A 23,391-nucleotide genomic window follows, 5' to 3' on the forward strand; every position below is an offset into this window, starting at 1 on the left:
CGTGCGTGCTCCACTCTGAGGAAGGAGTTTGGGCAGAAGGCCGGCCGGTCCTGTGCCTCTGGTCCCAAGGAGAGAGCATCACCTTGCACACCTGTCCCAAGGGCAGACTGGTTTCCCCCATGTGCCATACCTGGAACTCGCAGAAACAACCCCATGGAGAAACGGGCAGTCAGATGACGTCTTCCACCAAGATGTGGCAGCGTTGTGGGTGGCAGGGGTGTGCCGGGGAAGGAGTGGAGACAGTCCCCCACAGTTCCCCATCCCAGTGCACGGGCCGTGTGCACAGATCCTGCGCCTCCTCTCTCCTGTAGTGAAGGCACCGGCCTAGACCCCGAATCAGCCTGAGCGCCTGAGCAAAAGGCAAAGCCTTACCTAGGCCAGGAGATGGTAATAGGCATAGAGTGCCATGCTAGGCCACGCACGCTGCTGCAGGGTTGTGACTGTGTCTTCTTACTTCGGCTTAGCAAGGTGAACCCGGTCGCGTACTTGGAGCCCGGGAAAGCAAGGCCTAAGAGGCACCAGCCCTCCCGCGGCTCTTCTTCCGTGCCGTACAGAGCCAATGACCAAAGCCTTGCTGAGGAAGCAGCAGCGAAGTGCGGTTTGCGCCAAGCTGAAAACCTCAGCGAGATCATAGGAGTCGCTGGGAAAACAGAGTCGGTTCTGTGGTCTGCTTTTGTTGCTTGCCTTGGCCTAGTATTCCCAGCACGATGGGAGAAACCCGCATAGAGCGAAAGCCTCTTTACCTGGTCATCCCCTCTGGGAAAGCACAGCATTCTTTGGTAAATCAGAGTCGGGTCTGTGGGAGGCCGCCTGGTGCTTGCCGGAGCTAGTCTCCACAGCACGGTGTGATAAACCCGCATGGAGCGAAATCCTCTTGGCCTGGGCATCTCCTCTGCCTGAGAGAGAAGCGCGGTGGCGCCTGTGGAAAGAGCCTTAAGGGACACGTCTGTCACTGCAGAGCGACGGAAGCCTGGCTGCTAAGGAGACACGAGGGGAAGATTAGGGCAGGGGAAAGGGCTCCACTCTGAGGAATGAGTCTGAGCAGAAAGCCTTTGGGCTCAAGGAGACAGCAGCTCCTTGGCCACCTGTCCGTGATGGAGACATGGGCTTGCCACCAGGAACCTACCCTGAACTCGAAAAACAACTCCCAGAAAGAACTGGCCATCAGATGCCGTCTTTCACCAGGATGTGGAAGCTTGGAGGAGGCACGGGGTTTAAGGGGCAGGAGAGGGGACAGTCCCGCAAAGCTCCCTGTTCAGTGCACAGGGCAGTGTGCAGGGATCCTGTCACCTTCCTTTCCAGTGGGGAAAGCGCTGGCCTAGTCCGCGAGTCCTCCTGAGCGCCTGAGTAAAAGGCCAAGCGATGCCTACACCGAGAGATGGTAGTGTGCATAGAGTGCCAATCTAGGCTACGCACGCTACTGCACGGTGGTGGCTGTGTTTGCTTAGTTCGGCCTGGCAGGGTGAACCCAGGACGCAACATGGAGCCCGGGAAAGCAAGGCCCAAGAGGCACCAGCTCTCCCGCAGCTCTTCTTCCCTGACGCGACTGAAGCCTTGCTGAGGAAGCAGCGGCGAAGTGCTGTTCGCTCCAAGCCAAAGCCTCTGCGAAAGCACAGCATTTGCTGAGAAGTGTTTTGCGGGCTGCTGCTGCTTGCCTGAGCCCAGTCTCGCCGTGGGAGAAACGCGCATACTGCGAAAGCCTCTTTGACTGGGCATCTCCCCTGGGAAAGCACAGCATTCGTTGGGAAATCAGAGTTGGGTTTGGGGATGCTGCTGCTGCTTGCCTGAGCTAGTCTCCGCAGCACGGTGGAAGATACCCGCATGGAGCGAAATACTCTTTGCCCTAGCATCCCTTCTGCCTGAGAGAGAAGAGTGGTAGCACTCGTCTGTCACAGCGCTCCTCAGGAGCAAGTGTGGGGAACGAACAGCACGCCACCCCCAGGGAATAGAAGGAGCCCTTGGTCTTGGGGTCGGGAAACGCTCGGGAAGCCGAATGGCCTGCTGTGCACGAACAGCAGGCCAGTGGCAAGACAAGTGTCACCGGCTCCCTGTGCGGAGAGATGGAAGCCTGTCTGCTAAGGAGACATGAGGGGACGACTAGGGCAGAGGCGCGTGCTCCACTCTGAGGAAGGAGTCTGGGCAGAAGGCAGGCCTGTCCTGTGCCTCTGGTCCCAAGGAGACAGCATCTCCTTGGCCACCTGTCCCAAGGGCCGACGGGCTTGCCCCCAGGTGCCATACCCGGAACTCGCAGAAAAAACCCCATGGAGAAACGGGCAGTCAGATGACGTCTTCCACCAAGATGTGGCAGCTATGTGGGTGGCAGGGGGTGTGCCGGGGAAGGAGTGGAGACATTCCCCCACATTTCCCGATCGCAGTGCATGGGCCCTGTGCACAGATCCTGTCGCCTCCTCCCTCCCGTAGTGAAGTCACTGGCTTAGACGCCGAGTCTGCCTGAGCGCCTGAGCAAAAGGCAAAGCCTTACCTAGGCCAGGAGAAGGTAATAGGCATAGAGTGCCATGCTAGGCCGCGCACGCTGCTGCAGGGTTGTGACTGTGTCTGCTTAGTTCGGCTTAGCAAGGTGAACCCCGGGCGCGAACTTGAAGCCCGGGAAAGCAAGGCCCAAGAGGCACCAGCTCTCTCGCGGCTCCTCTTCCCTGCCGCGACAGAGCCAATGACCAAAGCCTTGCTGAGGAAGCAGCAGCGAAGTGCTGTTTGCGCCAAGCTGAAAACCTCTGCGAGAGCGTAGGAGTCGCTGGGAAAACAGAGTCGGTTTTGTGGGCTGCTATTGTTGCTTGCCTTAGGCTAGTATTCCCAGCACGATGGGAGAAACCCGCATAGAGCGATAGCCTCTTTGCCAGGGCATCCCCTCTGGGAAAGCACAGCATTCTTTGGGATCAGAGTCAGGTCTGTGGGATGCTGCCTGTAGCTTGCGGGAGCTAGTATCCACAGCACGGTGTGATAAACCCGCATGGAGCGAAATCCTCTTGGCCTGGGCATCCCCTCTGCCTGAGAGAGAAGCGCGGTGGCGCCTGTGGAAAGAGCCTTAAGGGACACGTCTGTCACTGCAGAGCGACGTAAGCCTGGCTGCTAAGGAGACACGAGGGGAAAATTAGGGCAGGGGAAAGGGATCCACTCTGAGGAAGGAGTCTGGGCAAAAAGCCTTTGGGCTCAAGGCGACAGCAGCTCCTTGGCCACCTGTCCGTGGTGGGGACATGGGCTTGCCACCACGCCCTACCCTGAACTCGAGAAACCACTCCCAGAAAGAACTGGCCATCAGATGCCGTCTCCTACCAGGATGTCGAAGCTTGCTGGCGGCACGGGGTTTAATGTGAAAGAGTGGGGATAGTAACCCAAAGCTCCCTATTCAGTGCAAAGAGCAGTGTGCAGGGATCCTGTCACATTCCTTTCCTGTGGGAAAAGCACTGGCCTAGTCTGCGTGTCTTACTGAGCGCCAGAATAAAAGGACAAGCGATGCCTACGCGGGCGATGGTAGTGTGCATAGAGTGCCATCCTAGGCTACGCACGCTACTGCACGGTTGTGGCTTGTCTGCTTAGTTCGTACCGGCAGGGTGAACTCAGGACCCGAACATGGAGCCCGTGAAAGTGAGGCCCAAGAGGCACCAGCTCTCCCGCAGCCCTTCTTCCCTGACGCGACTGAAGCCGTGCGAGGAAGCAGCGGCGAAGTGCTGTTCGCTCCAAGCCAAAGCCTCTGCGAAAGCACAGCATTCGCTGAGAAGTGTTCTGGCGGCTGCTGCTGCTTGCCTGAGCCCAGTCTCGCGGTGGGAGAAACCCGCATACAGCGAAAGCCTCTTTGCCTGGGCATCTCCCCTGGGAAAGCACAGCTTTCCTTGGGAAATCAGAGTTGGGTTTGGGGATGCTGATGCTGCTTGCCTGAGATAGTCTCCGCAGCACGGTGGAAGATACCCGCATGGAGCGAAATACTCTTTGTCCTAGCATCCCTTCTGCCTGGGAGTGAAGAGTGGTAGCACTAGTCTGTCACAAAGCTCCCCAGGAGCAAATGTGGGGAAGGCGCAGCACGCCGCCCCCGGGGAAGAGAAGGAGCCCTTGGCCTTGGGGTCGGGAGACCTCGGGAAGCAGGATAGACTGCTGTACACGAACAGCAGGCCAGTGGCAAGACAAGTGTCACCGGCTCCCTGTGCGGAGAGATGGAAGCCTGTCTGCTAAGGAGACATGAGGGGACGACTAGGGCAGGCGTGCGTGCTCCACTCTGAGGAAGGAGTTTGGGCAGAAGGCCGGCCGGTCCTGTGCCTCTGGTCCCAAGGAGAGAGCATCACCTTGCACACCTGTCCCAAGGGCAGACTGGTTTCCCCCATGTGCCATACCTGGAACTCGCAGAAACAACCCCATGGAGAAACGGGCAGTCAGATGACGTCTTCCACCAAGATGTGGCAGCGTTGTGGGTGGCAGGGGTGTGCCGGGGAAGGAGTGGAGACAGTCCCCCACAGTTCCCCATCCCAGTGCACGGGCCGTGTGCACAGATCCTGCGCCTCCTCTCTCCTGTAGTGAAGGCACCGGCCTAGACCCCGAATCAGCCTGAGCGCCTGAGCAAAAGGCAAAGCCTTACCTAGGCCAGGAGATGGTAATAGGCATAGAGTGCCATGCTAGGCCACGCACGCTGCTGCAGGGTTGTGACTGTGTCTTCTTACTTCGGCTTAGCAAGGTGAACCCGGTCGCGTACTTGGAGCCCGGGAAAGCAAGGCCTAAGAGGCACCAGCCCTCCCGCGGCTCTTCTTCCGTGCCGTACAGAGCCAATGACCAAAGCCTTGCTGAGGAAGCAGCAGCGAAGTGCGGTTTGCGCCAAGCTGAAAACCTCAGCGAGATCATAGGAGTCGCTGGGAAAACAGAGTCGGTTCTGTGGTCTGCTTTTGTTGCTTGCCTTGGCCTAGTATTCCCAGCACGATGGGAGAAACCCGCATAGAGCGAAAGCCTCTTTACCTGGTCATCCCCTCTGGGAAAGCACAGCATTCTTTGGTAAATCAGAGTCGGGTCTGTGCTTGCCGGAGCTAGTCTCCACAGCACGGTGTGATAAACCCGCATGGAGCGAAATCCTCTTGGCCTGGGCATCTCCTCTGCCTGAGAGAGAAGCGCGGTGGCGCCTGTGGAAAGAGCCTTAAGGGACACGTCTGTCACTGCAGAGCGACGGAAGCCTGGCTGCTAAGGAGACACGAGGGGAAGATTAGGGCAGGGGAAAGGGCTCCACTCTGAGGAATGAGTCTGAGCAGAAAGCCTTTGGGCTCAAGGAGACAGCAGCTCCTTGGCCACCTGTCCGTGATGGAGACATGGGCTTGCCACCAGGAACCTACCCTGAACTCGAGAAACAACTCCCAGAAAGAACTGGCCATCAGATGCCGTCTTTCACCAGGATGTGGAAGCTTGGAGGAGGCACGTGGTTTAAGGGGAAGGAGAGGGGACAGTCCCGCAAAGCTCCCTGTTCAGTGCACAGGGCAGTGTGCAGGGATCCTGTCACCTTCCTTTCCAGTGGGGAAAGCGCTGGCCTAGTCCGCGAGTCCTCCTGAGCGCCTGAGTAAAAGGCCAAGCGATGCCTACACCGAGAGATGGTAGTGTGCATAGAGTGCCAATCTAGGCTACGCACGCTACTGCACGGTGGTGGCTGTGTTTGCTTAGTTCGGCCTGGCAGGGTGAACCCAGGACGCAACATGGAGCCCGGGAAAGCAAGGCCCAAGAGGCACCAGCTCTCCCGCAGCTCTTCTTCCCTGACGCGACTGAAGCCTTGCTGAGGAAGCAGCGGCGAAGTGCTGTTCGCTCCAAGCCAAAGCCTCTGTGAAAGCACAGCATTTGCTGAGAAGTGTTTTGCGGGCTGCTGCTGCTTGCCTGAGCCCAGTCTCGCCGTGGGAGAAACGCGCATACAGCGAAAGCCTCTTTGACTGGGCATCTCCCCTGGGAAAGCACAGCATTCGTTGGGAAATCAGAGTTGGGTTTGGGGATGCTGCTGCTGCTTGCCTGAGCTAGTCTCCGCAGCACGGTGGAAGATACCCGCATGGAGCGAAATACTCTTTGCCCTAGCATCCCTTCTGCCTGAGAGAGAAGAGTGGTAGCACTCGTCTGTCACAGCGCTCCTCAGGAGCAAGTGTGGGGAACGAACAGCACGCCACCCCCAGGGAATAGAAGGAGCCCTTGGTCTTGGGGTCGGGAAACGCTCGGGAAGCCGAATGGCCTGCTGTGCACGAACAGCAGGCCAGTGGCAAGACAAGTGTCACCGGCTCCCTGTGCGGAGAGATGGAAGCCTGTCTGCTAAGGAGACATGAGGGGACGACTAGGGCAGAGGCGCGTGCTCCACTCTGAGGAAGGAGTCTGGGCAGAAGGCAGGCCTGTCCTGTGCCTCTGGTCCCAAGGAGACAGCATCTCCTTGGCCACCTGTCCCAAGGGCCGACGGGCTTGCCCCCAGGTGCCATACACGGAACTCGCAGAAAAAACCCCATGGAGAAACGGGCAGTCAGATGACGTCTTCCACCAAGATGTGGCAGCTATGTGGGTGGCAGGGGGTGTGCCGGGGAAGGAGTGGAGACATTCCCCCACATTTCCCGATCGCAGTGCATGGGCCCTGTGCACAGATCCTGTCGCCTCCTCCCTCCCGTAGTGAAGTCACTGGCTTAGACGCCGAGTCTGCCTGAGCGCCTGAGCAAAAGGCAAAGCCTTACCTAGGCCAGGAGAAGGTAATAGGCATAGAGTGCCATGCTAGGCCGCGCACGCTGCTGCAGGGTTGTGACTGTGTCTGCTTAGTTCGGCTTAGCAAGGTGAACCCCGGGCGCGAACTTGAAGCCCGGGAAAGCAAGGCCCAAGAGGCACCAGCTCTCTCGCGGCTCCTCTTCCCTGCCGCGACAGAGCCAATGACCAAAGCCTTGCTGAGGAAGCAGCAGCGAAGTGCTGTTTGCGCCAAGCTGAAAACCTCTGCGAGAGCGTAGGAGTCGCTGGGAAAACAGAGTCGGTTTTGTGGGCTGCTATTGTTGCTTGCCTTAGGCTAGTATTCCCAGCACGATGGGATAAACCCGCATAGAGCGATAGCCTCTTTGCCAGGGCATCCCCTCTGGGAAAGCACAGCATTCTTTGGGATCAGAGTCAGGTCTGTGGGATGCTGCCTGTAGCTTGCGGGAGCTAGTATCCACAGCACGGTGTGATAAACCCGCATGGAGCGAAATCCTCTTGGCCTGGGCATCCCCTCTGCCTGAGAGAGAAGCGCGGTGGCGCCTGTGGAAAGAGCCTTAAGGGACACGTCTGTCACTGCAGAGCGACGTAAGCCTGGCTGCTAAGGAGACACGAGGGGAAAATTAGGGCAGGGGAAAGGGATCCACTCTGAGGAAGGAGTCTGGGCAAAAAGCCTTTGGGCTCAAGGCGACAGCAGCTCCTTGGCCACCTGTCCGTGGTGGGGACATGGGCTTGCCACCACGCCCTACCCTGAACTCGAGAAACCACTCCCAGAAAGAACTGGCCATCAGATGCCGTCTCCTACCAGGATGTCGAAGCTTGCTGGCGGCACGGGGTTTAATGTGAAAGAGTGGGGATAGTAACCCAAAGCTCCCTATTCAGTGCAAAGAGCAGTGTGCAGGGATCCTGTCACATTCCTTTCCTGTGGGAAAAGCTCTGGCCTAGTCTGCGTGTCCTAATGAGCGCCAGAATAAAAGGCCAAGCGATGCCTACGCGGGCGATGGTAGTGTGCATAGAGTGCCATCCTAGGCTACGCACGCTACTGCACGGTTGTGGCTTGTCTGCTTAGTTCGTACCGGCAGGGTGAACTCAGGACCCGAACATGGAGCCCGTGAAAGTGAGGCCCAAGAGGCACCAGCTCTCCCGCAGCCCTTCTTCCCTGACGCGACTGAAGCCGTGCGAGGAAGCAGCGGCGAAGTGCTGTTCGCTCCAAGCCAAAGCCTCTGCGAAAGCACAGCATTCGCTGAGAAGTGTTCTGGCGGCTGCTGCTGCTTGCCTGAGCCCAGTCTCGCGGTGGGAGAAACCCGCATACAGCGAAAGCCTCTTTGCCTGGGCATCTCCCCTGGGAAAGCACAGCTTTCCTTGGGAAATCAGAGTTGGGTTTGGGGATGCTGCTGCTGCTTGCCTGAGATAGTCTCCGCAGCACGGTGGAAGATACCCGCATGGAGCGAAATACTCTTTGTCCTAGCATCCCTTCTGCCTGGGAGTGAAGAGTGGTAGCACTAGTCTGTCCCAAAGCTCCCCAGGAGCAAATGTGGGGAAGGCGCAGCACGCCGCCCCCGGGGAAGAGAAGGAGCCCTTGGCCTTGGGGTCGGGAGACCTCGGGAAGCAGGATAGACTGCTGTACACGAACAGCAGGCCAGTGGCAAGACAAGTGTCACCGGCTCCCTGTGCGGAGAGATGGAAGCCTGTCTGCTAAGGAGACATGAGGGGACGACTAGGGCAGGCGTGCGTGCTCCACTCTGAGGAAGGAGTTTGGGCAGAAGGCCGGCCGGTCCTGTGCCTCTGGTCCCAAGGAGAGAGCATCACCTTGCACACCTGTCCCAAGGGCAGACTGGTTTCCCCCATGTGCCATACCTGGAACTCGCAGAAACAACCCCATGGAGAAACGGGCAGTCAGATGACGTCTTCCACCAAGATGTGGCAGCGTTGTGGGTGGCAGGGGTGTGCCGGGGAAGGAGTGGAGACAGTCCCCCACAGTTCCCCATCCCAGTGCACGGGCCGTGTGCACAGATCCTGCGCCTCCTCTCTCCTGTAGTGAAGGCACCGGCCTAGACCCCGAATCAGCCTGAGCGCCTGAGCAAAAGGCAAAGCCTTACCTAGGCCAGGAGATGGTAATAGGCATAGAGTGCCATGCTAGGCCACGCACGCTGCTGCAGGGTTGTGACTGTGTCTTCTTACTTCGGCTTAGCAAGGTGAACCCGGTCGCGTACTTGGAGCCCGGGAAAGCAAGGCCTAAGAGGCACCAGCCCTCCCGCGGCTCTTCTTCCGTGCCGTACAGAGCCAATGACCAAAGCCTTGCTGAGGAAGCAGCAGCGAAGTGCGGTTTGCGCCAAGCTGAAAACCTCAGCGAGATCATAGGAGTCGCTGGGAAAACAGAGTCGGTTCTGTGGTCTGCTTTTGTTGCTTGCCTTGGCCTAGTATTCCCAGCACGATGGGAGAAACCCGCATAGAGCGAAAGCCTCTTTACCTGGTCATCCCCTCTGGGAAAGCACAGCATTCTTTGGTAAATCAGAGTCGGGTCTGTGCTTGCCGGAGCTAGTCTCCACAGCACGGTGTGATAAACCCGCATGGAGCGAAATCCTCTTGGCCTGGGCATCTCCTCTGCCTGAGAGAGAAGCGCGGTGGCGCCTGTGGAAAGAGCCTTAAGGGACACGTCTGTCACTGCAGAGCGACGGAAGCCTGGCTGCTAAGGAGACACGAGGGGAAGATTAGGGCAGGGGAAAGGGCTCCACTCTGAGGAATGAGTCTGAGCAGAAAGCCTTTGGGCTCAAGGAGACAGCAGCTCCTTGGCCACCTGTCCGTGATGGAGACATGGGCTTGCCACCAGGAACCTACCCTGAACTCGAGAAACAACTCCCAGAAAGAACTGGCCATCAGATCCCGTCTTTCACCAGGATGTGGAAGCTTGGAGGAGGCACGTGGTTTAAGGGGAAGGAGAGGGGACAGTCCCGCAAAGCTCCCTGTTCAGTGCACAGGGCAGTGTGCAGGGATCCTGTCACCTTCCTTTCCAGTGGGGAAAGCGCTGGCCTAGTCCGCGAGTCCTCCTGAGCGCCTGAGTAAAAGGCCAAGCGATGCCTACACCGAGAGATGGTAGTGTGCATAGAGTGCCAATCTAGGCTACGCACGCTACTGCACGGTGGTGGCTGTGTTTGCTTAGTTCGGCCTGGCAGGGTGAACCCAGGACGCAACATGGAGCCCGGGAAAGCAAGGCCCAAGAGGCACCAGCTCTCCCGCAGCTCTTCTTCCCTGACGCGACTGAAGCCTTGCTGAGGAAGCAGCGGCGAAGTGCTGTTCGCTCCAAGCCAAAGCCTCTGTGAAAGCACAGCATTTGCTGAGAAGTGTTTTGCGGGCTGCTGCTGCTTGCCTGAGCCCAGTCTCGCCGTGGGAGAAACGCGCATACAGCGAAAGCCTCTTTGACTGGGCATCTCCCCTGGGAAAGCACAGCATTCGTTGGGAAATCAGAGTTGGGTTTGGGGATGCTGCTGCTGCTTGCCTGAGCTAGTCTCCGCAGCACGGTGGAAGATACCCGCATGGAGCGAAATACTCTTTGCCCTAGCATCCCTTCTGCCTGAGAGAGAAGAGTGGTAGCACTCGTCTGTCACAGCGCTCCTCAGGAGCAAGTGTGGGGAACGAACAGCACGCCACCCCCAGGGAATAGAAGGAGCCCTTGGTCTTGGGGTCGGGAAACGCTCGGGAAGCCGAATGGCCTGCTGTGCACGAACAGCAGGCCAGTGGCAAGACAAGTGTCACCGGCTCCCTGTGCGGAGAGATGGAAGCCTGTCTGCTAAGGAGACATGAGGGGACGACTAGGGCAGAGGCGCGTGCTCCACTCTGAGGAAGGAGTCTGGGCAGAAGGCAGGCCTGTCCTGTGCCTCTGGTCCCAAGGAGACAGCATCTCCTTGGCCACCTGTCCCAAGGGCCGACGGGCTTGCCCCCAGGTGCCATACCCGGAACTCGCAGAAAAAACCCCATGGAGAAACGGGCAGTCAGATGACGTCTTCCACCAAGATGTGGCAGCTATGTGGGTGGCAGGGGGTGTGCCGGGGAAGGAGTGGAGACATTCCCCCACATTTCCCGATCGCAGTGCATGGGCCCTGTGCACAGATCCTGTCGCCTCCTCCCTCCCGTAGTAAAGTCACTGGCTTAGACGCCGAGTCTGCCTGAGCGCCTGAGCAAAAGGCAAAGCCTTACCTAGGCCAGGAGAAGGTAATAGGCATAGAGTGCCATGCTAGGCCGCGCACGCTGCTGCAGGGTTGTGACTGTGTCTGCTTAGTTCGGCTTAGCAAGGTGAACCCCGGGCGCGAACTTGAAGCCCGGGAAAGCAAGGCCCAAGAGGCACCAGCTCTCTCGCGGCTCCTCTTCCCTGCCGCGACAGAGCCAATGACCAAAGCCTTGCTGAGGAAGCAGCAGCGAAGTGCTGTTTGCGCCAAGCTGAAAACCTCTGCGAGAGCGTAGGAGTCGCTGGGAAAACAGAGTCGGTTTTGTGGGCTGCTATTGTTGCTTGCCTTAGGCTAGTATTCCCAGCACGATGGGAGAAACCCGCATAGAGCGATAGCCTCTTTGCCAGGGCATCCCCTCTGGGAAAGCACAGCATTCTTTGGGATCAGAGTCAGGTCTGTGGGATGCTGCCTGTAGCTTGCGGGAGCTAGTATCCACAGCACGGTGTGATAAACCCGCATGGAGCGAAATCCTCTTGGCCTGGGCATCCCCTCTGCCTGAGAGAGAAGCGCGGTGGCGCCTGTGGAAAGAGCCTTAAGGGACACGTCTGTCACTGCAGAGCGACGTAAGCCTGGCTGCTAAGGAGACACGAGGGGAAAATTAGGGCAGGGGAAAGGGATCCACTCTGAGGAAGGAGTCTGGGCAAAAAGCCTTTGGGCTCAAGGCGACAGCAGCTCCTTGGCCACCTGTCCGTGGTGGGGACATGGGCTTGCCACCACGCCCTACCCTGAACTCGAGAAACCACTCCCAGAAAGAACTGGCCATCAGATGCCGTCTCCTACCAGGATGTCGAAGCTTGCTGGCGGCACGGGGTTTAATGTGAAAGAGTGGGGATAGTAACCCAAAGCTCCCTATTCAGTGCAAAGAGCAGTGTGCAGGGATCCTGTCACATTCCTTTCCTGTGGGAAAAGCACTGGCCTAGTCTGCGTGTCTTACTGAGCGCCAGAATAAAAGGACAAGCGATGCCTACGCGGGCGATGGTAGTGTGCATAGAGTGCCATCCTAGGCTACGCACGCTACTGCACGGTTGTGGCTTGTCTGCTTAGTTCGTACCGGCAGGGTGAACTCAGGACCCGAACATGGAGCCCGTGAAAGTGAGGCCCAAGAGGCACCAGCTCTCCCGCAGCCCTTCTTCCCTGACGCGACTGAAGCCGTGCGAGGAAGCAGCGGCGAAGTGCTGTTCGCTCCAAGCCAAAGCCTCTGCGAAAGCACAGCATTCGCTGAGAAGTGTTCTGGCGACTGCTGCTGCTTGCCTGAGCCCAGTCTCGCGGTGGGAGAAACCCGCATACAGCGAAAGCCTCTTTGCCTGGGCATCTCCCCTGGGAAAGCACAGCTTTCCTTGGGAAATCAGAGTTGGGTTTGGGGATGCTGATGCTGCTTGCCTGAGATAGTCTCCGCAGCACGGTGGAAGATACCCGCATGGAGCGAAATACTCTTTGTCCTAGCATCCCTTCTGCCTGGGAGTGAAGAGTGGTAGCACTAGTCTGTCACAAAGCTCCCCAGGAGCAAATGTGGGGAAGGCGCAGCACGCCGCCCCCGGGGAAGAGAAGGAGCCCTTGGCCTTGGGGTCGGGAGACCTCGGGAAGCAGGATAGACTGCTGTACACGAACAGCAGGCCAGTGGCAAGACAAGTGTCACCGGCTACCTGTGCGGAGAGATGGAAGCCTGTCTGCTAAGGAGACATGAGGGGACGACTAGGGCAGGCGTGCGTGCTCCACTCTGAGGAAGGAGTTTGGGCAGAAGGCCGGCCGGTCCTGTGCCTCTGGTCCCAAGGAGAGAGCATCACCTTGCACACCTGTCCCAAGGGCAGACTGGTTTCCCCCATGTGCCATACCTGGAACTCGCAGAAACAACCCCATGGAGAAACGGGCAGTCAGATGACGTCTTCCACCAAGATGTGGCAGCGTTGTGGGTGGCAGGGGTGTGCCGGGGAAGGAGTGGAGACAGTCCCCCACAGTTCCCCATCCCAGTGCACGGGCCGTGTGCACAGATCCTGCGCCTCCTCTCTCCTGTAGTGAAGGCACCGGCCTAGACCCCGAATCAGCCTGAGCGCCTGAGCAAAAGGCAAAGCCTTACCTAGGCCAGGAGATGGTAATAGGCATAGAGTGCCATGCTAGGCCACGCACGCTGCTGCAGGGTTGTGACTGTGTCTTCTTACTTCGGCTTAGCAAGGTGAACCCGGTCGCGTACTTGGAGCCCGGGAAAGCAAGGCCTAAGAGGCACCAGCCCTCCCGCGGCTCTTCTTCCGTGCCGTACAGAGCCAATGACCAAAGCCTTGCTGAGGAAGCAGCAGCGAAGTGCGGTTTGCGCCAAGCTGAAAACCTCAGCGAGATCATAGGAGTCGCTGGGAAAACAGAGTCGGTTCTGTGGTCTGCTTTTGTTGCTTGCCTTGGCCTAGTATTCCCAGCACGATGGGAGAAACCCGCATAGAGCGAAAGCCTCTTTACCTGGTCATCCCCTCTGGGAAAGCACAGCATTCATTGGTAAATCAGAGTCGGGTCTGTGCTTGCCGGAGCTAGTCTCCACAGCACGGTGTGATAAACCCGCATGGAGCGAAATCCTCTTGGCCTGGGCATCTCCTCTGCCTGAGAGAGAAGCGCGGTGGCGCCTGTGGAAAGAGCCTTAAGGGACACGTCTGTCACTGCAGAGCGACGGAAGCCTGGCTGCTAAGGAGACACGAGGGGAAGATTAGGGCAGGGGAAAGGGCTCCACTCTGAGGAATGAGTCTGAGCAGAAAGCCTTTGGGCTCAAGGAGACAGCAGCTCCTTGGCCACCTGTCCGTGATGGAGACATGGGCTTGCCACCAGGAACCTACCCTGAACTCGAGAAACAACTCCCAGAAAGAACTGGCCATCAGATCCCGTCTTTCACCAGGATGTGGAAGCTTGGAGGAGGCACGTGGTTTAAGGGGAAGGAGAGGGGACAGTCCCGCAAAGCTCCCTGTTCAGTGCACAGGGCAGTGTGCAGGGATCCTGTCACCTTCCTTTCCAGTGGGGAAAGCGCTGGCCTAGTCCGCGAGTCCTCCTGAGCGCCTGAGTAAAAGGCCAAGCGATGCCTACACCGAGAGATGGTAGTGTGCATAGAGTGCCAATCTAGGCTACGCACGCTACTGCACGGTGGTGGCTGTGTTTGCTTAGTTCGGCCTGGCAGGGTGAACCCAGGACGCAACATGGAGCCCGGGAAAGCAAGGCCCAAGAGGCACCAGCTCTCCCGCAGCTCTTCTTCCCTGACGCGACTGAAGCCTTGCTGAGGAAGCAGCGGCGAAGTGCTGTTCGCTCCAAGCCAAAGCCTCTGTGAAAGCACAGCATTTGCTGAGAAGTGTTTTGCGGGCTGCTGCTGCTTGCCTGAGCCCAGTCTCGCCGTGGGAGAAACGCGCATACAGCGAAAGCCTCTTTGACTGGGCATCTCCCCTGGGAAAGCACAGCATTCGTTGGGAAATCAGAGTTGGGTTTGGGGATGCTGCTGCTGCTTGCCTGAGCTAGTCTCCGCAGCACGGTGGAAGATACCCGCATGGAGCGAAATACTCTTTGCCCTAGCATCCCTTCTGCCTGAGAGAGAAGAGTGGTAGCACTCGTCTGTCACAGCGCTCCTCAGGAGCAAGTGTGGGGAACGAACAGCACGCCACCCCCAGGGAATAGAAGGAGCCCTTGGTCTTGGGGTCGGGAAACGCTCGGGAAGCCGAATGGCCTGCTGTGCACGAACAGCAGGCCAGTGGCAAGACAAGTGTCACCGGCTCCCTGTGCGGAGAGATGGAAGCCTGTCTGCTAAGGAGACATGAGGGGACGACTAGGGCAGAGGCGCGTGCTCCACTCTGAGGAAGGAGTCTGGGCAGAAGGCAGGCCTGTCCTGTGCCTCTGGTCCCAAGGAGACAGCATCTCCTTGGCCACCTGTCCCAAGGGCCGACGGGCTTGCCCCCAGGTGCCATACACGGAACTCGCAGAAAAAACCCCATGGAGAAACGGGCAGTCAGATGACGTCTTCCACCAAGATGTGGCAGCTATGTGGGTGGCAGGGGGTGTGCCGGGGAAGGAGTGGAGACATTCCCCCACATTTCCCGATCGCAGTGCATGGGCCCTCTGCACAGATCCTGTCGCCTCCTCCCTCCCGTAGTGAAGTCACTGGCTTAGACGCCGAGTCTGCCTGAGCGCCTGAGCAAAAGGCAAAGCCTTACCTAGGCCAGGAGAAGGTAATAGGCATAGAGTGCCATGCTAGGCCGCGCACGCTGCTGCAGGGTTGTGACTGTGTCTGCTTAGTTCGGCTTAGCAAGGTGAACCCCGGGCGCGAACTTGAAGCCCGGGAAAGCAAGGCCCAAGAGGCACCAGCTCTCTCGCGGCTCCTCTTCCCTGCCGCGACAGAGCCAATGACCAAAGCCTTGCTGAGGAAGCAGCAGCGAAGTGCTGTTTGCGCCAAGCTGAAAACCTCTGCGAGAGCGTAGGAGTCGCTGGGAAAACAGAGTCGGTTTTGTGGGCTGCTATTGTTGCTTGCCTTAGGCTAGTATTCCCAGCACGATGGGAGAAACCCGCATAGAGCGATAGCCTCTTTGCCAGGGCATCCCCTCTGGGAAAGCACAGCATTCTTTGGGATCAGAGTCAGGTCTGTGGGATGCTGCCTGTAGCTTGCGGGAGCTAGTATCCACAGCACGGTGTGATAAACCCGCATGGAGCGAAATCCTCTTGGCCTGGGCATCCCCTCTGCCTGAGAGAGAAGCGCGGTGGCGCCTGTGGAAAGAGCCTTAAGGGACACGTCTGTCACTGCAGAGCGACGTAAGCCTGGCTGCTAAGGAGACACGAGGGGAAAATTAGGGCAGGGGAAAGGGATCCACTCTGAGGAAGGAGTCTGGGCAAAAAGCCTTTGGGCTCAAGGCGACAGCAGCTCCTTGGCCACCTGTCCGTGGTGGGGACATGGGCTTGCCACCACGCCCTACCCTGAACTCGAGAAACCACTCCCAGAAAGAACTGGCCATCAGATGCCGTCTCCTACCAGGATGTCGAAGCTTGCTGGCGGCACGGGGTTTAATGTGAAAGAGTGGGGATAGTAACCCAAAGCTCCCTATTCAGTGCAAAGAGCAGTGTGCAGGGATCCTGTCACATTCCTTTCCTGTGGGAAAAGCACTGGCCTAGTCTGCGTGTCCTAATGAGCGCCAGAATAAAAGGCAAAGCGATGCCTACGCGGGCGATGGTAGTGTGCATAGAGTGCCATCCTAGGCTACGCACGCTACTGCACGGTTGTGGCTTGTCTGCTTAGTTCGTACCGGCAGGGTGAACTCAGGACCCGAACATGGAGCCCGTGAAAGTGAGGCCCAAGAGGCACCAGCTCTCCCGCAGCCCTTCTTCCCTGACGCGACTGAAGCCGTGCGAGGAAGCAGCGGCGAAGTGCTGTTCGCTCCAAGCCAAAGCCTCTGCGAAAGCACAGCATTCGCTGAGAAGTGTTCTGGCGGCTGCTGCTGCTTGCCTGAGCCCAGTCTCGCGGTGGGAGAAACCCGCATACAGCGAAAGCCTCTTTGCCTGGGCATCTCCCCTGGGAAAGCACAGCTTTCCTTGGGAAATCAGAGTTGGGTTTGGGGATGCTGCTGCTGCTTGCCTGAGATAGTCTCCGCAGCACGGTGGAAGATACCCGCATGGAGCGAAATACTCTTTGTCCTAGCATCCCTTCTGCCTGGGAGTGAAGAGTGGTAGCACTAGTCTGTCCCAAAGCTCCCCAGGAGCAAATGTGGGGAAGGCGCAGCACGCCGCCCCCGGGGAAGAGAAGGAGCCCTTGGCCTTGGGGTCGGGAGACCTCGGGAAGCAGGATAGACTGCTGTACACGAACAGCAGGCCAGTGGCAAGACAAGTGTCACCGGCTACCTGTGCGGAGAGATGGAAGCCTGTCTGCTAAGGAGACATGAGGGGACGACTAGGGCAGGCGTGCGTGCTCCACTCTGAGGAAGGAGTTTGGGCAGAAGGCCGGCCGGTCCTGTGCCTCTGGTCCCAAGGAGAGAGCATCACCTTGCACACCTGTCCCAAGGGCAGACTGGTTTCCCCCATGTGCCATACCTGGAACTCGCAGAAACAACCCCATGGAGAAACGGGCAGTCAGATGACGTCTTCCACCAAGATGTGGCAGCGTTGTGGGTGGCAGGGGTGTGCCGGGGAAGGAGTGGAGACAGTCCCCCACAGTTCCCCATCCCAGTGCACGGGCCGTGTGCACAGATCCTGCGCCTCCTCTCTCCTGTAGTGAAGGCACCGGCCTAGACCCCGAATCAGCCTGAGCGCCTGAGCAAAAGGCAAAGCCTTACCTAGGCCAGGAGATGGTAATAGGCATAGAGTGCCATGCTAGGCCACGCACGCTGCTGCAGGGTTGTGACTGTGTCTTCTTACTTCGGCTTAGCAAGGTGAACCCGGTCGCGTACTTGGAGCCCGGGAAAGCAAGGCCTAAGAGGCACCAGCCCTCCCGCGGCTCTTCTTCCGTGCCGTACAGAGCCAATGACCAAAGCCTTGCTGAGGAAGCAGCAGCGAAGTGCGGTTTGCGCCAAGCTGAAAACCTCAGCGAGATCATAGGAGTCGCTGGGAAAACAGAGTCGGTTCTGTGGTCTGCTTTTGTTGCTTGCCTTGGCCTAGTATTCCCAGCACGATGGGAGAAACCCGCATAGAGCGAAAGCCTCTTTACCTGGTCATCCCCTCTGGGAAAGCACAGCATTCATTGGTAAATCAGAGTCGGGTCTGTGCTTGCCGGAGCTAGTCTCCACAGCACGGTGTGATAAACCCGCATGGAGCGAAATCCTCTTGGCCTGGGCATCTCCTCTGCCTGAGAGAGAAGCGCGGTGGCGCCTGTGGAAAGAGCCTTAAGGTACACGTCTGTCACTGCAGAGCGACGGAAGCCTGGCTGCTAAGGAGACACGAGGGGAAGATTAGGGCAGGGGAAAGGGCTCCACTCTGAGGAATGAGTCTGAGCAGAAAGCCTTTGGGCTCAAGGAGACAGCAGCTCCTTGGCCACCTGTCCGTGATGGAGACATGGGCTTGCCACCAGGAACCTACCCTGAACTCGAGAAACAACTCCCAGAAAGAACTGGCCATCAGATGCCGTCTTTCACCAGGATGTGGAAGCTTGGAGGAGGCACGGGGTTTAAGGGGAAGGAGAGGGGACAGTCCCGCAAAGCTCCCTGTTCAGTGCACAGGGCAGTGTGCAGGGATCCTGTCACCTTCCTTTCCAGTGGGGAAAGCGCTGGCCTAGTCCGCGAGTCCTCCTGAGCGCCTGAGTAAAAGGCCAAGCGATGCCTACACCGAGAGATGGTAGTGTGCATAGAGTGCCAATCTAGGCTACGCACGCTACTGCACGGTGGTGGCTGTGTTTGCTTAGTTCGGCCTGGCAGGGTGAACCCAGGACGCGACATGGAGCCCGGGAAAGCAAGGCCCAAGAGGCACCAGCTCTCCCGCAGCTCTTCTTCCCTGACGCGACTGAAGCCTTGCTGAGGAAGCAGCGGCGAAGTGCTGTTCGCTCCAAGCCAAAGCCTCTGCGAAAGCACAGCATTTGCTGAGAAGTGTTTTGCGGGCTGCTGCTGCTTGCCTGAGCCCAGTCTCGCCGTGGGAGAAACGCGCATACTGCGAAAGCCTCTTTGACTGGGCATCTCCCCTGGGAAAGCACAGCATTCGTTGGGAAATCAGAGTTGGGTTTGGGGATGCTGCTGCTGCTTGCCTGAGCTAGTCTCCGCAGCACGGTGGAAGATACCCGCATGGAGCGAAATACTCTTTGCCCTAGCATCCCTTCTGCCTGAGAGAGAAGAGTGGTAGCACTCGTCTGTCACAGCGCTCCTCAGGAGCAAGTGTGGGGAACGAACAGCACGCCACCCCCAGGGAATAGAAGGAGCCCTTGGTCTTGGGGTCGGGAAACGCTCGGGAAGCCGAATGGCCTGCTGTGCACGAACAGCAGGCCAGTGGCAAGACAAGTGTCACCGGCTCCCTGTGCGGAGAGATGGAAGCCTGTCTGCTAAGGAGACATGAGGGGACGACTAGGGCAGAGGCGCGTGCTCCACTCTGAGGAAGGAGTCTGGGCAGAAGGCAGGCCTGTCCTGTGCCTCTGGTCCCAAGGAGACAGCATCTCCTTAGGCCACCTGTCCCAAGGGCCGACGGGCTTGCCCCCAGGTGCCATACCCGGAACTCGCAGAAAAAACCCCATGGAGAAACGGGCAGTCAGATGACGTCTTCCACCAAGATGTGGCAGCTATGTGGGTGGCAGGGGGTGTGCCGGGGAAGGAGTGGAGACATTCCCCCACATTTCCCGATCGCAGTGCATGGGCCCTGTGCACAGATCCTGTCGCCTCCTCCCTCCCGTAGTGAAGTCACTGGCTTAGACGCCGAGTCTGCCTGAGCGCCTGAGCAAAAGGCAAAGCCTTACCTAGGCCAGGAGAAGGTAATAGGCATAGAGTGCCATGCTAGGCCGCGCACGCTGCTGCAGGGTTGTGACTGTGTCTGCTTAGTTCGGCTTAGCAAGGTGAACCCCGGGCGCGAACTTGAAGCCCGGGAAAGCAAGGCCCAAGAGGCACCAGCTCTCTCGCGGCTCCTCTTCCCTGCCGCGACAGAGCCAATGACCAAAGCCTTGCTGAGGAAGCAGCAGCGAAGTGCTGTTTGCGCCAAGCTGAAAACCTCTGCGAGAGCGTAGGAGTCGCTGGGAAAACAGAGTCGGTTTTGTGGGCTGCTATTGTTGCTTGCCTTAGGCTAGTTTTCCCAGCACGATGGGAGAAACCCGCATAGAGCGATAGCCTCTTTGCCAGGGCATCCCCTCTGGGAAAGCACAGCATTCTTTGGGATCAGAGTCAGGTCTGTGGGATGCTGCCTGTAGCTTGCGGGAGCTAGTATCCACAGCACGGTGTGATAAACCCGCATGGAGCGAAATCCTCTTGGCCTGGGCATCCCCTCTGCCTGAGAGAGAAGCGCGGTGGCGCCTGTGGAAAGAGCCTTAAGGGACACGTCTGTCACTGCAGAGCGACGTAAGCCTGGCTGCTAAGGAGACACGAGGGGAAAATTAGGGCAGGGGAAAGGGATCCACTCTGAGGAAGGAGTCTGGGCAAAAAGCCTTTGGGCTCAAGGCGACAGCAGCTCCTTGGCCACCTGTCCGTGGTGGGGACATGGGCTTGCCACCACGCCCTACCCTGAACTCGAGAAACCACTCCCAGAAAGAACTGGCCATCAGATGCCGTCTCCTACCAGGATGTCGAAGCTTGCTGGCGGCACGGGGTTTAATGTGAAAGAGTGGGGATAGTAACCCAAAGCTCCCTATTCAGTGCAAAGAGCAGTGTGCAGGGATCCTGTCACATTCCTTTCCTGTGGGAAAAGCACTGGCCTAGTCTGCGTGTCCTAATGAGCGCCAGAATAAAAGGCCAAGCGATGCCTACGCGGGCGATGGTAGTGTGCATAGAGTGCCATCCTAGGCTACGCACGCTACTGCACGGTTGTGGCTTGTCTGCTTAGTTCGTACCGGCAGGGTGAACTCAGGACCCGAACATGGAGCCCGTGAAAGTGAGGCCCAAGAGGCACCAGCTCTCCCGCAGCCCTTCTTCCCTGACGCGACTGAAGCCGTGCGAGGAAGCAGCGGCGAAGTGCTGTTCGCTCCAAGCCAAAGCCTCTGCGAAAGCACAGCATTCGCTGAGAAGTGTTCTGGCGGCTGCTGCTGCTTGCCTGAGCCCAGTCTCGCGGTGGGAGAAACCCGCATACAGCGAAAGCCTCTTTGCCTGGGCATCTCCCCTGGGAAAGCACAGCTTTCCTTGGGAAATCAGAGTTGGGTTTGGGGATGCTGATGCTGCTTGCCTGAGATAGTCTCCGCAGCACGGTGGAAGATACCCGCATGGAGCGAAATACTCTTTGTCCTAGCATCCCTTCTGCCTGGGAGTGAAGAGTGGTAGCACTAGTCTGTCACAAAGCTCCCCAGGAGCAAATGTGGGGAAGGCGCAGCACGCCGCCCCCGGGGAAGAGAAGGAGCCCTTGGCCTTGGGGTCGGGAGACCTCGGGAAGCAGGATAGACTGCTGTACACGAACAGCAGGCCAGTGGCAAGACAAGTGTCACCGGCTCCCTGTGCGGAGAGATGGAAGCCTGTCTGCTAAGGAGACATGAGGGGACGACTAGGGCAGGCGTGCGTGCTCCACTCTGAGGAAGGAGTTTGGGCAGAAGGCCGGCCGGTCCTGTGCCTCTGGTCCCAAGGAGAGAGCATCACCTTGCACACCTGTCCCAAGGGCAGACTGGTTTCCCCCATGTGCCATACCTGGAACTCGCAGAAACAACCCCATGGAGAAACGGGCAGTCAGATGACGTCTTCCACCAAGATGTGGCAGCGTTGTGGGTGGCAGGGGTGTGCCGGGGAAGGAGTGGAGACAGTCCCCCACAGTTCCCCATCCCAGTGCACGGGCCGTGTGCACAGATCCTGCGCCTCCTCTCTCCTGTAGTGAAGGCACCGGCCTAGACCCCGAATCAGCCTGAGCGCCTGAGCAAAAGGCAAAGCCTTACCTAGGCCAGGAGATGGTAATAGGCATAGAGTGCCATGCTAGGCCACGCACGCTGCTGCAGGGTTGTGACTGTGTCTTCTTAGTTCGGCTTAGCAAGGTGAACCCGGTCGCGTACTTGGAGCCCAGGAAAGCAAGGCCTAAGAGGCACCAGCCCTCCCGCGGCTCTTCTTCCGTGCCGTACAGAGCCAATGACCAAAGCCTTGCTGAGGAAGCAGCAGCGAAGTGCGGTTTGCGCCAAGCTGAAAACCTCAGCGAGATCATAGGAGTCGCTGGGAAAACAGATTCGGTTCAGTGGTCTGCTTTTGTTGCTTGCCTTGGCCTAGTATTCCCAGCACGATGGGAGAAACCCGCATAGAGCGAAAGCCTCTTTACCTGGTCATCCCCTCTGGGAAAGCACAGCATTCTTTGGTAAATCAGAGTCGGGTCTGTGGGAGGCCGCCTGGTGCTTGCCGGAGCTAGTCTCCACAGCACGGTGTGATAAACCCGCATGGAGCGAAATACTCTTGGCCTGGGCATCTCCTCTGCCTGAGAGAGAAGCGCGGTGGCGCCTGTGGAAAGAGCCTTAAGGTACACGTCTGTCACTGCAGAGCGACGGAAGCCTGGCTGCTAAGGAGACACGAGGGGAAGATTAGGGCAGGGGAAAGGGCTCCACTCTGAGGAATGAGTCTGAGCAGAAAGCCTTTGGGCTCAAGGAGACAGCAGCTCCTTGGCCACCTGTCCGTGATGGAGACATGGGCTTGCCACCAGGAACCTACCCTGAACTCGAGAAACAACTCCCAGAAAGAACTGGCCATCAGATGCCGTCTTTCACCAGGATGTGGAAGCTTGGAGGAGGCACGGGGTTTAAGGGGAAGGAGAGGGGACAGTCCCGCAAAGCTCCCTGTTCAGTGCACAGGGCAGTGTGCAGGGATCCTGTCACCTTCCTTTCCAGTGGGGAAAGCGCTGGCCTAGTCCGCGAGTCCTCCTGAGCGCCTGAGTAAAAGGCCAAGCGATGCCTACACCGAGAGATGGTAGTGTGCATAGAGTGCCAATCTAGGCTACGCACGCTACTGCACGGTGGTGGCTGTGTTTGCTTAGTTCGGCCTGGCAGGGTGAACCCAGGACGCGACATGGAGCCCGGGAAAGCAAGGCCCAAGAGGCACCAGCTCTCCCGCAGCTCTTCTTCCCTGACGCGACTGAAGCCTTGCTGAGGAAGCAGCGGCGAAGTGCTGTTCGCTCCAAGCCAAAGCCTCTGCGAAAGCACAGCATTTGCTGAGAAGTGTTTTGCGGGCTGCTGCTGCTTGCCTGAGCCCAGTCTCGCCGTGGGAGAAACGCGCATACTGCGAAAGCCTCTTTGACTGGGCATCTCCCCTGGGAAAGCACAGCATTCGTTGGGAAATCAGAGTTGGGTTTGGGGATGCTGCTGCTGCTTGCCTGAGCTAGTCTCCGCAGCACGGTGGAAGATACCCGCATGGAGCGAAATACTCTTTGCCCTAGCATCCCTTCTGCCTGAGAGAGAAGAGTGGTAGCACTCGTCTGTCACAGCGCTCCTCAGGAGCAAGTGTGGGGAACGAACAGCACGCCACCCCCAGGGAATAGAAGGAGCCCTTGGTCTTGGGGTCGGGAAACGCTCGGGAAGCCGAATGGCCTGCTGTGCACGAACAGCAGGCCAGTGGCAAGACAAGTGTCACCGGCTCCCTGTGCGGAGAGATGGAAGCCTGTCTGCTAAGGAGACATGAGGGGACGACTAGGGCAGAGGCGCGTGCTCCACTCTGAGGAAGGAGTCTGGGCAGAAGGCAGGCCTGTCCTGTGCCTCTGGTCCCAAGGAGACAGCATCTCCTTGGCCACCTGTCCCAAGGGCCGACGGGCTTGCCCCCAGGTGCCATACCCGGAACTCGCAGAAAAAACCCCATGGAGAAACGGGCAGTCAGATGACGTCTTCCACCAAGATGTGGCAGCTATGTGGGTGGCAGGGGGTGTGCCGGGGAAGGAGTGGAGACATTCCCCCACATTTCCCGATCGCAGTGCATGGGCC

The sequence above is a fragment of the Mustela lutreola genome, chromosome 17 (assembly GCF_030435805.1).
Source record: "Mustela lutreola isolate mMusLut2 chromosome 17, mMusLut2.pri, whole genome shotgun sequence".
Taxonomy (NCBI): Eukaryota; Metazoa; Chordata; class Mammalia; order Carnivora; family Mustelidae; genus Mustela; species Mustela lutreola.